At 45.8% G+C, this 15,940-nt stretch overlaps 1 long non-coding RNA gene across 1 annotated transcript in view; it reads right to left on the bottom strand.

Annotated features, from left to right (window-relative positions):
• The window catches only part of LOC137630948 (uncharacterized), a 173,584-nt gene extending 162,316 nt beyond the window's left edge, over positions 1-11,268 (bottom strand). The window contains exon 1 of the long non-coding RNA XR_011041800.1: positions 11,065-11,268. This is a non-coding gene — a long non-coding RNA (uncharacterized lncRNA). The remainder of the gene's footprint in view (positions 1-11,064) is intronic.
• Positions 11,269-15,940: the final 4,672 nt, after the last annotated feature.

Genomic DNA, 15,940 nt, shown 5'->3' with positions numbered 1-15,940 from the left:
TATATATATATATATACTTATATATATATTATATATATATAATTAGTATACTGTATATACTGTTAGGTATTTATATATATATATATATATATATATATATATATATATATATATATATATATATATACTATACACTATATGTATATAATTATATAATATATATATATATATATATATATATATATATATATATATATATATATTATATAATATATATATATATATATATATATATAATTACACACGAGTGTGTGTTTGTGTACGTAGAAATCACAAAAGAGAAACTTAAAAGACTTAGAGTTAGTACTTTCATCTTATTAGTGACATCATAATTTAATAAAAATCAATCATTCCAATAAAGAATAGAAATATATTGACAAATTAACTCATCCTTTACCTTTCAGGAGAGTCGTGGGTGGCGTGAGGAGGAGGAGGAAGAAAAGAAATAGGAGGAAGAGAAAGAAAAGAAATAGGCGGAGAAAGAAAAAAAATAGGCGGAGGAGGAGGAGGAGGAAGAAAAGTAGGAGGAGGAGGAGGAGGAGGAGGTGGAGGAGGAAGAAAAGGAGGAGGAGGTGAAGGAGGAGGTGGAGAAGGAAGAGGAGGAGGAGGAGGAGAAGTTGGAAGAGGAAGAAAAGAAGTAAGAGGAGGAGGAGGAGAGGAGGATGAAGAGGAGGAGGAAGAGGAAGTGGAGGAGGAGGAGGAGGAAGTGGAGGAGGAGGAGGAAGTGGAGGAGGAGGAGGAGGAAGTGGAGGAGGAGGAGGAAAAAAAGAAGTAGGAGGAGGAGGAGGAGGAAGAAAAGAAGTAGGAGGAGGAAGAGGAGGAGCGGAAGAGGTTTAGGTGGAGGAGGAGGAATGAGGAGGAGGAAGAAGAGGAGGAGGAGGGAGGAGGAGGAGGAACAGGAGGAGGAGGAGGAGGAGGAGAAGGAAGAAAAGAAATAGGCGTAGGAGGAGAAGAAAAAGAAGGAGGAGGAGGAGGAGGAAGAAAAGAAGTAGGAGGAGGAGGAGGAGGAAGAAGAAAAGAAATGGGAGGAGGAGGAGAAAGAAAAAAATTAGGAGGAGGAAGAGAAAGAAAAGAAATATGAGGAGAAAGAAAAGAAATAGGAGGAGGAGGAGGAGGAGGAGGCGGAGGAGGAGGAGATGGAGAAGGAAGAAAAGTAGGAGGAGGAGGAGCAGGTGGAGGAGGAAGAAAAGGAGGAGGAGGAGGAGGAGGAAGAAAAGTAGGAGGAGGAGGAGGAAGAAAAGAAGTAGGATGAGGAGAAGGTGGAAGAGGAAGAAAAGAAGTAAGAGGAGGAGGAGGAGGAGGAGGATGAGGAGGAGGATGATGAAGAGGAGGAGGAAGAGGAAGTGGAGGAGGGGGAGGAAGAGGAAGTGGAGGAGGAGGAGGAAGAAAAGAAGTAGAGGAGGAAGAGGAGGAGCGGAAGAGGTTTAGGTGGAGGAGGAGGAGGAGGAGGAGGAGGAGGAAGATGAAGAGGAGGAGGAGGAGGAATGAGGAGGAGGAGGAATGAGGAGGAGGAGGAATGAGGAGGAGGAGGAGGAGGAGGAGGAAGAAAAGAAATAGGAGGAGGAGGAAGAAAAGAAAAGAAATAGGAGGAGAAAGAAAAGAAATAGGAGGAGAAAGAAAAGAAATAGGAGGAGGAAGAGAAAGAAAAGAAATAGGATGAGGAAGAGAAAGAAAAGAAATAGGAGGAGGAAGAGAAAGAAAAGAAATAGGAGGATGAGGAGGAGGAGGAGGTGGAGAAGGAAGAAAAGTAGGAGGAGGAGGAGGTGGAGAAGGAAGAAAAGTAGGAGGAGGAGAAGGAGCAGGTGGTGAGGAGTAGGTGGAGGAGGAAGAAAAGAAGTAGGAGGAGGAGGAGGAGGAGGAGGAGGAAGAAAGAAGTAGGAGGAGGAGAAGGTGGAAGAGGAAGAAAAGTAAGAGGAGGAGGAGGAAGATAAGAAGTAGGAGGAGGAAGAGGAGGGAGAGGAAGAGGTTTAGTGGAGGAGGAGGAAGAGGAGGAGAAAGAGGAGGAATGAGGAGGAGGAAGAGGAGGAGAAAGAGGAGGAATGAGGAGGAGGAAGAGGAGGAGAAAGAGGAGGAATGAGGAGGATTGCTGTCTTCCAAGTTAGGTGGTGATCTGTTTGCCTGGCCTAATGGTTTGTACGGAGGGCCCTTTAAGGACTAAAGAACCCAAACTATGTTCCAAGGGAGAGGTCTCACTTCTGGACTGAGGACAGCTAAGTTCGTAACTCCGTATGAGGAGGGAAAGCTCTAGCGATGAGGAAATGTCCATTCCTTTCAGTTTAAAGTGCGAGACTCGAGGCTGGAGCGATAGCCTTAATCACTGAAACCGAAAGGCGCATTTCTTCACACAATTACTGTACACAAGGAATTCAGCTATTGCTGGTATAGTGGCAACGAGTAGGGCAATACCCCTTCTATGACACCAACCACAGAAGACATTCCACTTTGCCTGGTAGAATGAAGCTGACAATTTTCCCAGATATCCAATCGTCCTCTTAGCAACTTGTGAAAATCCTCTCTGAGTGAGGAGAAACTGGATAGTCTCTAGGCGTGAAGATGTAGAGAAGTTACTCTCTGGTGGAAAATGTTGGCCTGTGGTTGTCTGAGTAGATCATGTCGTGAAGGAAGTTCTCTTGGAAGCTCCGGCAAGAGTTGTAAAAGATCCGGGAACCATTCTGCGTAATGCCATATCAGATCTATGAGGGTCATTGAAAGATTGACTGAAGTTCTGGCCTTGGTGAGTACTCTTATCAGACAAAACGGTGGGAATGCGTAAACGTCGGTGTTGTCCCACCGTTGTCGGAACGCATCTTGCCAGAGAACCTTTGGGTCTGAAGTTCAGGGCCATTACAAACAGGTCCACAGTTGGCGAACCCCACAAAGTAAGGACTTTGTTGGCTACTAGATGATCCAAAGACCATTTGGAACCCACTATCTGCGATACTCTGCTCAGATTGTCGGCGAGCACATTTCTCTTGCCGAGAATGAAGCCAAGCTGATAGTGAGAACGAGTGGACTTCCGCCCATCTCAGTATCTCTACTGCTAGATGGGATAGGGGCTACGAAAAAGTACCTCCTTGCAAGCAGTCGGCTTGTTAGATGGTTCACAACAGACAGGCGATTTAAGAGCTGTCGGATGTGTGGGCGATCACGAGCCGCAGGTCGATGGTGGCCCTGACGAGCAGGTGAACTTCGAACAGGTGCCTGATGAGACAGAGAACGCTGCTCTTGAACTGCTGCTGGAAGCTCTGGCAGAGAAATATGACACTTGTGAGGAGACACATTCTCAGGAGGAGAACGTGATCGATACCTCGCAGGAGACAAATGAAACGAAGAAGAAAGTGTCGGGAACCAGAAGAGGCCGGCTGGGCTGGTTCCTCCGAAGAGGAAGACTGCGGAGGCAAAGATGTGAAGAGGCGTCTCTTCACCAACGGAGAAGGAGCACCCTGAAGGAAAAAGAGGACAAACACAGTGTTGAACAGCAACCGTTGGATCAGCAAGGTGACCGTTAGCAGGCCTCTGAAGGGGAGTCTCTATGAGTACCCTGTGGTATCATGTAGTCCCATGTAGCTATGAATAAAGGGCAGTCTCTACCTAGCACCCAAGCCATCAAGACCTGTCTTTTAATCACTGCAACTTCTTGCATATTATATCATGGTGGCAGCGTGGTAACGCAACCCACGCCATTCCCTCAACAAATCCGGGCCATAGAGACACTTCACATACCTCTCCTGTCCGTAATAACTGAGAAGAGGACTCATAATCAGCCCAAGTTTATTACCAGCGGCCGCAGATGACGCCATTTTCACCCAACGGCAACTGGATAAAGACTGTCATACCGGCCCAGATAACAACCGTACATAACTTATATCGTCAGGATATGGCCTAGAATGGACATTAGTGCACCGTGATTACAGTGAGAATAGTGAAGAAAGTTGTGAATAGATTACTTACAAGTATTTTGGCCATTGTTATCCGCGCACTACTTCACAAAATGAGCCAAACAACGACGTACATTCAGCAGTGTAAACAAAACTGAAAACCGTGCCGGCTACCAGTGACAAATTTTTGTAGTGATTTCCATACTCTTATTGTGTCTCTCTCTTTGTGAACCGTAAACTGTGTTATTAATCCAATCACTATCTATCTATTGTGTAACACTCGAAACCAAATCCAATCATGGCCCAGCCTAAATGCCCAAGTATGGACTGGGCTCACCAGCCCCTGGCCGAGTCGTTTCGTGCATTCAAGGCGCGCATGAACTTATACCTCGAAGATCAGGAAGTCACAGACCCGGGCAAGCAAGCAACTAAAATTAAAATTGCCCTAGGCGATGAGGGCATGAGGCGTATCTTGGCGAGCGGCCTCACTGAACAGGAGCAACGTGTGCCGCAGAACATATGGAGGCTTATTGAAAGTGAGGTTGATGCAACGGTCAAAATAAATTTCCGAGTTCACCGCCTCGAATTTGCAAATACCAAACAGAAACCTGCTGAAACAATCAGTCAATTCCTGGCCAGACTCCGTGAAAAAGCGACAAAGTGCGAGTTTGAAGACAGAGAACTCAACGAACGACTTATCGAAATGACCATACTACGAACACAATTCGAAGAATTTCGGAAAGAACTCCTAACTAAACCGAAGGGCTATGCTGTGAGCAACGTTCTAGAGAGAGGTCGGGAATACGAGGCCATTGCGGCCTCCACGGCATCATTACGCTCCATACAGATGAGCTCTGAGAACACAAGTACAAGCCATACCAACGTGGATGCAATTCGAAGGGAAAGCAACGAGCCACGGAACAAACTACAAACCACGGACAACCCCTGCTGGAACTGTGGGCTTAGCCATCCCATAAGGTCATGCCCCGCTTACAATGACAGATGCAGTGGTTGTGGCATCAAGGGGCACTGGAAAAAGATGTGCCGCAAAACTGATGGAGGCAGAACAATGCCAGGAGACAACATGCAGCAGACACAACATCAGAGCAAGACAAGAGGGCGCTCCTACTGACGGCCGAATCGGGCTCCTAACCACAGGCAACACGAAGTCATGGTTAATGAAAACCCTAATCTTGATGAAGAAACAGATTATATGCCAAACTTCGACATGATAACGATATCCGACATAGGAGTGGCACCGAAACGAGAAGCATTCTCAAAGCTCATGGTCAAGCATGAAAACCCCCCAGCCTATGGGCCCCTGAAACTCAAAATCGACACAGGTTCCGGTGGCAATACGCTGCCCTTGCAGACATACAAGCAAATGTTTGGTGATGCTCCCACCAGCCTCGTACTATCCCCAGAACCGTCAGTAAGACTAACATCATACAGTGGCGACAATATTCCCTGCCTAGGGTCACTAATGCTCAGCGTCCGCAAACTCAGCAACCCAGCATTCTCGCAAGAAAAGTTCTTCGTGGTTGATGTGTCTGGTCCAGCCATCATTGGCCTTCCCTCATGCCAAAAACTTGGTATTGTGGATATCAATGTCAACGACGTTACTGGAATACCTGAGCAACCAAGCCAACAAGGCCCTATTAGGTCAGTCGAACAACTAAAAGCGCAATTCCCAGCACAGTTTGACTGTACCGGCAAACTAAAAGAGCCCGCGATGCTCCACCTCAAGGATGACGCGATACCTTTCTGTGATCCGCCCCGTAAGGTGAGTATCCACCTGAAGCCCCGCATCAAGTTCGATCTTGACACTATGGAGAAAGAGGGGGTTATCAGACGCGTAACGGCACACACAGACTGGTGTAGCAGCCTTGTGTATGTCACAAAACCCGATGGAAGCCTACGGATCTGCCTGGACCCCAAGCGGCTCAACCAAAACCTCAAAAGATGTCCCCACAAGATTCCCACTCTAGAAGAGATCAACCCGGTATTCTCCAAAGCGAAAGTGTTTTCCAAGCTAGACGCCAAAGCAGGCTACTGGAGTATACCGCTACACGAGGACTCACAACTACTGACAACGTTCCGAACACCACACGGCCGGTATTGTTGGACAAGGCTACCATTCGGGCTGAATGTAAGCCAGGACATATTTCAAGCCAGGATGGACTCCATCATCGAGAATCTCCCAGGTGTTGTTGGCATCGCTGATGACGTGGCAATATGTGGGAAAGACCAGTCGGAACACGACAAAAACCTGATGGGGTTCATGCAGCGTGCAGCCCAACACGGACTCAGCCTAAACTCGAAGAAATGCTCCATTTCAAAACCAGAAATTGAGTTTTTCGGAACACGCTATACCAGCAAGGGCATGATGCCAGACCCGTCAAAGGTACACGACCTGCATAGCATGCCGTCACCCTCCAATAAAGAGGAACTACAGAGATTCCTGGGAGAAATGACATACCTCAGCCCCTATGTACCACATTACTCAGCTCAGTCACAAAGACTTCGAGATCTGGTCAAGGAAGATGTGCCCTTCCAATGGGAAGAAGACCATGAATCCACCTATCAACACCTGAAACGCCAAATAGCACCATCAAGCACGCTGTCTTACTATGACCCAACTCGACCCGTGACTCTTGAAGTCGATGCATCGCAAAAAGGCCTCGGGGCGGCCCTCATCCAAGACGGGAAGGTAATAGCCTTCGCCAGCAAAGCGCTGACACCAACGCAGGCAAATTACAGCAATATCGAGCGAGAGGCCCTTGGACTAGTACATGGCGTGCAACGATTTCATACCTACCTATACGGAAGAGACTTCGAAGCTGTCACTGACCACAAACCCCTCGTTAATATCTGGGAGAAGCCACTGATCAGTGCCCCACCTAGACTACAACGTCTCTTCTTGAAACTGCAGGGGTATGACATGAGGGTCAAGTACAAGGAAGGCCGAACCCTTGTACTCTCCGACGCCCTATCACGCCTTCCTAACCCACAAAATGACAAGGAAATCCCTTTGGATACACGAGTGGACGGACTGGAACTAGATGACATCGACGTGATATCAGTTGCACTCATAAAATTTGGTCCCCAGATTTTGGAAGAGGTCCGCCATAGGTCTGACACCAACCCAGTGCTGCGCACTCTCAAGCATTATATCATCGAGGGTTGGCCTACCTCAGTAAAAGGCTGTCACCCCGATATCCGCCAGTTTTTCTCATACAGAGAATGCCTTGCCGTGGAAGACGGAGTCATATTCAAAGGGCGACAAGTTATCATCCCCAAAGAGGTCAGAGGCCGTATACTGGACCAGCTCCACCGGTCCCACCAAGGGATCACAAAAACACAAGCCCTGGCACGGGAGTGTGTATTCTGGCCCAACATTGCAAAGGATCTAGAGGACAAGGTCAGGGCATGTGACATATGCCAGAAGTACCAGCCCCAGCAAAGTCCTAGTGAAACCACGCATCATGACATTCCCCCAATGCCCTGGTTCAAAGTCGCTTCGGACATCTTCCAAATTGGCCACAAGACATATTTGATCACAACTGATTATTTCACAAAATTCCCGATAGTCACCGAACTAAAAAACCTGTCATCTGAAAGTGTGGCCAACCACCTAAAATTCCTGTGTTCGCTGTTCGGATGCCCCAAAACCCTGGTCTCAGACAACAGACCTCAATACACGGGAGCAGCCATGAGGGACTTCACAAAAGCCTGGGGTATTGAGCACATCACATCAAGCCCACATTACCCTCAGTCCAATGGCCTCGCGGAGCGCGCAGTTGGAACATGCAAGGCGATTATCAAAAAATGCCTTGAGACAGGCGGTGATATGCATACTGCATTACTCCACTTACGGGCCACCCCGATCGACAATAAGACAACCAGCCCCGCAGAGCTCATGTTTGGTCGCAATGTGACCACTGACCTACCAGGCAGATACGAACCACATCTCGCACACATCACGACCCGCAACCACCTCCAGGACCGCCTAGGACCAAATCGGACACAACGGCACTTCACAGACCTCCAACCCGAACAACCAGTCCGCATATTCGACAAGGCCTGCCACACATGGGTGCCAGGCAGAGTGGTACGTAAGTCAGAAGAACCCCAATCATACATTGTGGAAGCCCAAAACGGAGCGTGCCTCAGGAGGAACCGGTCCCACATCCGTCCGACACCGCTCGCGACAAACACAGAACCGCCCAACACCCGGCAGCAGGCTCCAACATCATCAGCACAGCCTCCACCACGACCCGCCGATATATCGCTGCCGCCACCTAGTGAGACCGAAATAACCCACCAAAGACCCGCAACTAGTGATAACACTACAGACCCAACAGCGGTGTATACCAAGTCAGGCCGGCTGGTGAAAACCCCATCCAGATATATTGAAAGTAACGCGGTCACATACCGTAAATTCCCATAAAGTGTTAAGTTTAATAATATACAACTCTCCCCCCCCCCCCTCGTTTCATGACCAAAAATTCTGAGAGGTCGTTACCAGAGTTTGAAACTCATGAAAAGTTATCAGTCTCAGGACTGATAAGTGATTCAGAATAATGAATTTTATTTGAAAATTTACGAGTCTCGGACTGGAGAACAGGCTCCATTTCGAACACTCGTTACATGTGTATCAGGTTTCCCTTTTTATTTTAATATATTTTGGGTGTTGTTGTTCTTTGCATCAAAAAAAAAAAAAAAAAAAAAAAAAAAAAAATTATAATTTGCCATTTATTTTCATAATTATGACTGCCCTGCTGTAACCAACACTATTCGGACCAAAGTCTGCAAAGATAATAGCTATTATGTTTATATTACTATCCACAATCACAAATTGTACTATGCATGTTTATTGTGACGGGATGAAAACAATGGAATACGTTTGAATATGGAACTTTCATCGTTTATTTCTTTGTACTTATATGCCAGATTAGTTATTATGTGTAATCAATGCTTTGTATGTGATAAGGGGGATGTGGTATCATGTAGTCCCATGTAGCTATGAATAAAGGGCAGCCTCTACCTAGCACCCAAGCCATCAAGACCTGTCTTTTAATCACTGCAACCTCTTGCATATTATATCATACCCCTTCACTAGAAAGGGGAACACTTGCATGAGTCATGCCTCTGATTTTGCCCCCCCCCCCCCCCCAGCAGACGAGAGCTCCGAAACTACTACATTGACTAAGGTCAAGAGGTCAATATCTGACGTTGACGATACCCAGCAGGGAAGACTGCTCAGCAGGAAGATCTCTGGAAGGACTCTGAATAGGTGTCTCTACTGTATGGGTGGTCTATCTCGCGAACGAGAGAGGTGATCACCTGCAGGAGAGACAACAGGGATGATGAAGTAAAGATCTCCCTCGGAAGGGAGAAACAGCCCAACACCTAGGGAGAAAAACTCTCCCTCGGAAGGGAAAGTAGTCCAATCCCTGGAGGAGGACTTCTGGGCTGCGATCTTTGTTTCCCATCAACAATCCATATTCAAGTTGAAGGTCAGCATCGAGCGCTACCTGAGAAAAGGTAGCCAGAGCTAGTTCCTCGAGGTTAGAGTGTTGATCAGGAGCTGCCACAGGCGCAGGAGAACAAGAAAGTGATGGCACAGTGACAGAAGATTCCCCAGGAATGAAAAGCACTGCTCTTCTACGTCGGCTATCTTAGCCAAACGAAGAAGAACAGGATCGCTAAGTAAGGAAAAATAAAACAAATTATTTAACAAAAAACTCCTTCGGGAGGAGCACCTAATCCGTGTATGGGAAAGGTGTCCACCGAGAGAACAGACACAAATTAAGGAATGCGCACTCAGTCCCCTGCCCAGCATCGACGGGAAAAGGAGAGCGGCAACGTAAAAAATGTAACAAAAAAAAATTACAATTAATTAATTCAGCTGAGAAAATTAACTACTCGGGAGAACCACTCAACCCTCAGGTGGAAAGGGGGTTCCCAGTGGAGACGAAGCAAAAAAGTTAAGTTACAACAGTTATAATTTTACTTAATTAACGAAGAAAACTATTTGGGAGCGCAACCTAACCCGCGGATGGGAAAGGTGTTACCTCCGCGGAGTATTCTGCCGGCCGCCCACAGGTGAGCGGCGATGACCATCAGTGAGAGCAAGACTGAGGTCAAGCTCCGAAAGGGCCGCACTTCCTTCCCCCAGCAGATTACTTCTAAGAACACGTAGAGGGGAAGGTGTCAATGACAGCTGAACGGAGGAGTATCCAAACGATGACGATTCCCCTGCGGCGCCGTACAGTTTACACGTAAGGCCATTCGCCAATGGGATGACCAAAGTTCATGCGTGAAAGGTCGGAAGGGAAGGTTCGGTGCCTTGAAAACCTGCCGTACTACGCTGTCACACACACACAGAACATACACTGAAAAGAAAACTTACATCATACTGTATATATAAAAACACTAAGAATGTTTTCATATATACATAGAAGAAAAAGATTAAAGGCAGTCCAAAATAGGCGAGGAGGAAGAAGAGCGGTAACAACCGCTCTCCATCCGAACCAAAAGCAAAGTGAAGCATAATCACAGGTGTGTGGGTGAGAGGGGTAGCTAGCTATCCCCCTAACCCACCTCACTAACTAGTGGGATGTGTAGTTAACTCAAGCCAAATTCTAATGGCTCGTCCTTTCAGCTTTGCCGAAAGTAATACCTCTATACAGTAAATAGCATCGGTTTGTATTCCAGTTATGGAAGAAATATCAGCTTAGTCAGATCGGTTTTACTGTATGGACATGAGTTGTGGTATGACAATAGAACAACATACAACAGATTTTGTAGATTTGAGAACAAAGCCCTTAGAAGAATATTGGGAGTTATATGACAGGCCAAGTGATAAGTAACTGTTCATACAAGTTTCCTGGAACAGGGTTCGACTCCCGGCCGGTCAGCAGCTATTGTCTTTGTGCGATTTCGCTTTGGGCTCTTATCCCGAGGTCGTTAAGAGAATACAGACATTAATTTATCAAAAATATATGGCTTATTTGAATATGAAAAACATGTCTAAATGTGCAAAGTTTATCATATATATATATGTATGTGTAACCTATATGTATGTGTGTGTATGTGTATCCGAGTATCATTAAAAACATTAAGAGACTAGAAATTAGGCACATGCACTCTCCTCAAAAACTATTTATGATTATATACTCACATGTAACAAGAGTCCATTTTCCTCATTCTGCGTCACAACCAAGGAGATGACTGTCGTGAAAACTGAAAAATATTATTCTCATAGATATCTTGTGGAAGCTTGTATGTACAACCTCTAAATTTTCACTTTATAGACCCACCATTTGTTGAGGCTTCTTCCCAAGATTCAGGCGCTAAGGGTTTCATCCATGCTGAATTGATTTTCTTTAACCTTTGGATAGAAAAAAAGTCAAGCTATACTAGATTATTAGTTCAAAATGTATTTTTTTTCTTTGTTTTCACGCTATATGGATCTCTGCGAGTGTTATTTATCTATAATTTATCAAAGCTCTCTGGGTAAAACTATGTTCATGAATCTAAACCTTGTTAGAGAATAATGTAAATAATTCAAGAAAATCAATTAGGCCTACATACAAATCTATGATCACATGCATTTTGTTTAATTAAGTTGTTCAAGACAAACATTTAGATCAACTGTCTACCAAAGCAATTTCTCATGTAATAGAAACTAGAAAAGGACTCATGAGAGCGCAGACCTCCGCCACGGCAGCTTATTTCTCGAAACCGACTTGCCATTTCCACTAACAACTTAGACTGCAGGTGTATTTGAAGTGACAACCATGTGTGAACTTTGAATTAAGTTTAGGATTAATTCGGTCAACCTTTTGCTCACCGTTGACCTTTGACCTAGGAGTTTCAAAATTGAATCACTTCCACATCTCAACATAACAACTAATCCTTAAAAGTTTCACTACTCTGAGTGGTCAGGAAGTTGTGCACAAACAAACAAACAGGGCGGAAAACATAATCTCCTCCCAACTTCGTTGACAGAGGTATAAAGTCCCGGGGTGTATGTATGATAGCGGACACCTGTATGTATGATGATGGGTGACTAAAAATACAGCAGTGTAAGGGGGCACAGAGGGAAATTTGTCTTCCCCCTTTAAGTAAGTAGGTAAGGACATGGCTTGTAGGTTAGTTAGGGGGGGAAGTTTAGTTTAGTTGGTGTCCATATTTAATGCTGGAGGAACTGGCCACTGATATACAAAAGCTCCAAGTCCCCTTTTCAGCCAATAACATCTCACATTGGAGTTTATAACTTGCTATAGGTATATCTACTGATAGCATAGGCTAGCAGTTACTGACCACCTGGTTTAGGGAGTAAAGTTGGTATCCATAATATAGATCTTGTATAATAAACATTTCTTATCATTTAAAAAAACAAACCAATACCTAACAAAATAAATCAATACCTTGAATAAGTTTATGGCCAATTTTGCTTTTGAGTACAGTAATTACATACATTTACCTAGGATATATTAGGGTATATCTTATCAACTATTTATTTGCGAGGGGAATAAAGGTAATTTCCGAAGAAAACAGGCGTGTTGTAATATATAGCACGTGTTTAGGGGTATGGCTAACGATATGTCTGATCATTTTTTGGTGGAAGGAAAATTAGTTGTAGCAAAAGAGTGGGGGAATAGAGTAGGTGGATGTAAAAGGGAGCTAGTGAGGGCTGAAGAGCTAATAAAACCAGGGGTAAAAAGTAAATATCAGGAAAGGTTGAAAATGGCATATGACGAGGTGAGAGTAAGAGAAACATGTTATTTTCATTAGTAAAATAAATTTTTGAATATACTTACCCGATAATCATGTAGCTGTCAACTCCGTTGCCCGACAGAATTCTACGGGAGGGATACGCCAGCTATCACTATACTAGAAGGGGGTGTACTCACAAGCGCCACCTGTGGCCAGGTACTACAGTACTTGTTGTTGACGCCACCTCACTTTTTCCTCGGTCCACTGGTTCTCTATGGGGAGGAAGGGTGGGTCAATTAAATCATGATTATCGGGTAAGTATATTCAAAAATTTATTTTACTAATGAAAATAACATTTTTCAATATTAAACTTACCCGATAATCATGTAGCTGATTCACACCCAGGGGGGTGGGTGAAAAACCAGTGTACAAGACTAAAGGATAGCTAAGTATCCCGTATTTCATATAATCAGTTATCCACAATAACAATGAAATAATAAGTACCTGGTAATGAAGTCGACTTGAACCGTTACTCTGCCTTTAATAAGATCGTCTTCCTTACTGAGCGCAGCGTTCCTCTTGGAAGGCTGAATCAACTCAAAGGTGCTAAAGTATCAAGGGCTGCAACCCATACTAAAGGACCTCATCACAACCTTTAACCTCGGCGCTTCTCAAGAAAGAATTGACCACCCGCCAAATCAACAAGGATGTGGAAGGCTTCTTAGCCGACCGTACAACCCATAAAAAGTATTCAAGAGAAAGGTTAAAAGGTTATGGGATTATGGGAATGTAGTGGCTGAGCCCTCGCCTACTACTGCATTCGTTGCTACGAATGGTCCCAGGGTGTAGCAGTACTCGTAAAGAGACTGGACATCTTTGAGATAGAATGATGCGAACACTGACTTGCTTCTCCAATAGGTTGCATCCATAACACTCTGCAGAGAATGGCTCTGTTTGAAGGCCACAGAAGTAGCCACAGCTCCCACTTCATGTGTCCTTACCTTCAGCAAAGCAAGGTCTTCTTCCTTCAGATGAGAATGTGTTTCTCTAATCAGAAGCCTGAATAGTCAGAAACTGAGTTCTTAGAACTTGGAAAAGAAGGTTTCTTGATAGCACACTATAAGGCTTCTGATTGTCCTCGTAAAGGTTAAGACCTTTTTAGATAGTACCTAAGAGCTCTAACTGGGCAAAGTACTCTCTCCAGTTCATTCCCCACCAAGTTGGACAGGCTTGGGATCTCGAACGACTTAGGCCAAGGACGTGAAGGAAGCTCGTTTAGCAAAAACCGAGCTGCAAGGAACATGTAGCCGTTTCAGATGTGAAAACAATGATCCTGCTGAAGGCGTGGATCTCACTTACTCTTTTAGCTGTTGTCAAGCACACGAGGAAAAGAGTTTTTAATGTGAGGTCCTAAAAAGAGGCTGATTGGAGAGGTTCAAATCTTGATGACATAAGGAACCTTAGGACCACGTCTAGATTCCAGCCTGGAGTGGACAACCGACGTTCCTTTGAGGTCTCAAAAGACCTAGGGAGGTCCTGTAGATCTTTGTTGGTGGAAAGATCCAAGCCTCTGTGGCGGAAAACCGCTGCCAACATACTTCTGTAACCCTTGATCGTAGGAGCTGAAAGGGATCTTACTTTCCTTAGATATAACAGGAAGTCAGCAATCTGGGTTACAGTGGTACTGGTTGAGGAAACTGCATTGGTCTTGTACCAGCTACGGAAGACTTCCCCTTGAGACTGATAGATTCCGAGAGTGGATGTTCTCCTTGCTTTGGCAATCGCTCTGGCTGCCTCCTTCGAAAAGCCCCTAGCTCTTGAGAGTCTTTCGAAAGTCTGAAGGCAGTCAGACGAAGAGCGTGGAGGATTGGGTGTACCTTCTTTACGTGAGGTAGACGTAGAAGGTTCACTCCTAGAGGAAGAGTCCTGGGAATGTCGACCAGCCATTGCAGTACCTCTAAGAACCATTCTCTCGCGGGCCAGAGCGGAGCCAACCAACGTCAGCCGTGTCCCTTGCGAGAGGAGAACTTCTGAAGTACCCTGTTGACAATCTTGAACGGCGGGAATGCATACAGGTCGAGATGGAACCAATCCAGCAGAAAAGCATCCACGTGAACTGCTGCTGGGTCTGGAATCGGAGAACAATACAATAGGAGTCTCTAGGTTATCGAGGTAGCGAACAGATCTATGGTTGGCTGACCCCACAGGGCCCAAAGTCTGCTGCAAACATTCTTGTGAAGGGTCCACTCTGTGGGGATGACCTGACCCTTCCGGCTGAGGTGATCTGCCATGACATTCATACCGCCCTGAATGAACCTCGTTACCAGCGTGAGCTTTCGATCTTTAGACCAGATGAGGAGGTCCCTTGCGATCTAGAACAACTTCACGAAAGAGTCCCTCCCTGCTTGAAGATGTAAGCCAGGGCTGTGGTGTTGTCAGAGTCCACCTCCACCACTTTGTTAAGCTGGAGGGACTTGAAGTTTATCAAGGCCAGAAGAACCGCCAACAACTCCTGCAATTGATGTGAAGTGTCCTTTGCTCCTGATTCCATGTTCTCGATCATTCCTGTCCGTCCAAAGTCGCACCCCAGCCCGTGTCTGATGTGTCCGAGAGGAGACGGCGGTCGGGTTTCTGAACAGCCAAAGGTAGACTTCCTTGAGAAGACAGCTGTTCTTACACCACGCGAGAGAAGACCTCCTCTCTTCGGAAACAGGAACTGAGACCGTCTCTAGCGTCATGTCCTTTATCCAGTGAGCAGCTAGATGATACTGAAGGGGGGGAGGAGGATTCTCCCTAACACGATGAACAGGGCCAGCGATGAAAGTGTCCCTGTTAGACTCATCCACTACCTGACTGAGCATCGGTTCCTTCTCAGCATGCTCTGGATGCATTCTAGGGCTTGGAAGATCCTTGGGGCCGACGGAAAAGCCCGAAAAGCTCGACTCTGAAGATCCATACCCAGGGAGACAATGGTCTGGGATGGGATGAGCTGAGACTCCTCAAAATTGACCAGGAGGCCCAGTTCCTTGGTCAAATCCATAGTCCATCTGAGAATCTCCAGACAGCGACGACTTGTGGGAGCTCTTAAAAGCCAGTCGTCTGACGGAGCCGGACACAAGATCATGGTACTGCTGCACAGTCTGTGAACTGTCAACCATGGGGAAGCGAGGAAGTACAGTGACAACCCGAAGCTGTCTAGACTGTCTGGGTTGTACAGACAACTCCTTATCGGGTTGCTGAGGTTGCCGCACTGCGTCACAACAAGTCACTTCTGCTGGTTGTTGAACGTCTTCCCAGTGACACACTGACTCCGCAAACAAAAAATCCTTTAACAA

The sequence above is a fragment of the Palaemon carinicauda genome, chromosome 39, assembly GCF_036898095.1.
Source record: "Palaemon carinicauda isolate YSFRI2023 chromosome 39, ASM3689809v2, whole genome shotgun sequence".
In the NCBI taxonomy this organism is placed as follows: Eukaryota; Metazoa; Arthropoda; class Malacostraca; order Decapoda; family Palaemonidae; genus Palaemon; species Palaemon carinicauda.
Note: the sequence above shows the minus strand (reverse complement) of the source record. Positions and strands in the feature narration are given on the sequence as shown.